Raw genomic sequence first — 1,113 nt, 5'->3', positions numbered from 1 at the left:
TTAGATGGAAATAATAATTTGAAAAAATTATACTTTTATATATATATATATATATATATATATATATATATACAAATTAAAAAGAATGAGGTTATATTTTATAGAAGATTGAACTTATTTTTATTACTTTCAAATTTGGATTGATTCTTAATGATTAAATTGGTTTACGGTTCACCTAGTAAGTCGGTTTATGTATTTTTGGTAATATCGAAAAGAAAAAATCCTGGATATAAGTTAGAGGATTTTTCGGACCCTACGACTTAAATATTATGACTGGCAATACCTAACCTAACCAAAAATCGAATAATTTAAAATTATTTTTCACTTTAATATCTTTATTTTTGTAAAAATTTTTTTTAACAATATTGAAACGTCTACAAAGGTGATAAGTGCAATAACCAATTATTTTTTTAATCAAAATTTATATTTTTAGTTATTTTTAAACCCACTTTATTTCCGAAAAAATAGTTTTCAAACCTATTGTTAATGTTTTTTGAAAAATAAATAACTACAACGTTTCGTATGTGATCATATATGGCATATCAATTGAAATTTGTAAAAAGCAATGATACAAGATGTATCCGAAGAAATTATACTTATGGCATATTTCATTGTTTATATTTCGATTACATTTTTTCAATGGATTAATCTTTTTAGAGGCATTTACTATTAACTGCAATAAATTTACTAATATTTTGAAAATCTTAAGTGAGATGTCACATATTCTCACTATTTCCCGAATTCCCGTGGGATTGAGTGAGGTTACGTTTGAAACTTTGAATATATCATTATATTTTGGAAAATTATTGTTCATAATTTGTTTCAGTGGGAATTTTTGACTTATTTACAAGATCCTTTCGAATTTCTTCTTTTTTCAACTTGTCATTAGTTATTTTCAGCCCTTGGTGACATGTCGTGTAATTTATCTTTATCCTATCCCTCTTCCATTAATCTTAAGGGAAATTTCACAAAATCAACCTATTTACCCAATTCTCCAATTGATCCCACGTGGGATTTAGTGAGGTTATGTTTGAAACCTATTTTTTTATGCACATTTCCTATTAAACGAGCAGACTGCAATAAATTCACTTTCCGTTATTATTTACAATTTGT

Source organism: Diorhabda sublineata, chromosome 1, assembly GCF_026230105.1.
Source record: "Diorhabda sublineata isolate icDioSubl1.1 chromosome 1, icDioSubl1.1, whole genome shotgun sequence".
NCBI lineage: Eukaryota > Metazoa > Arthropoda > Insecta > Coleoptera > Chrysomelidae > Diorhabda > Diorhabda sublineata.
The sequence above is the reverse complement of the archived record's forward strand: the minus strand, read 5'-3'. Positions refer to the sequence as shown.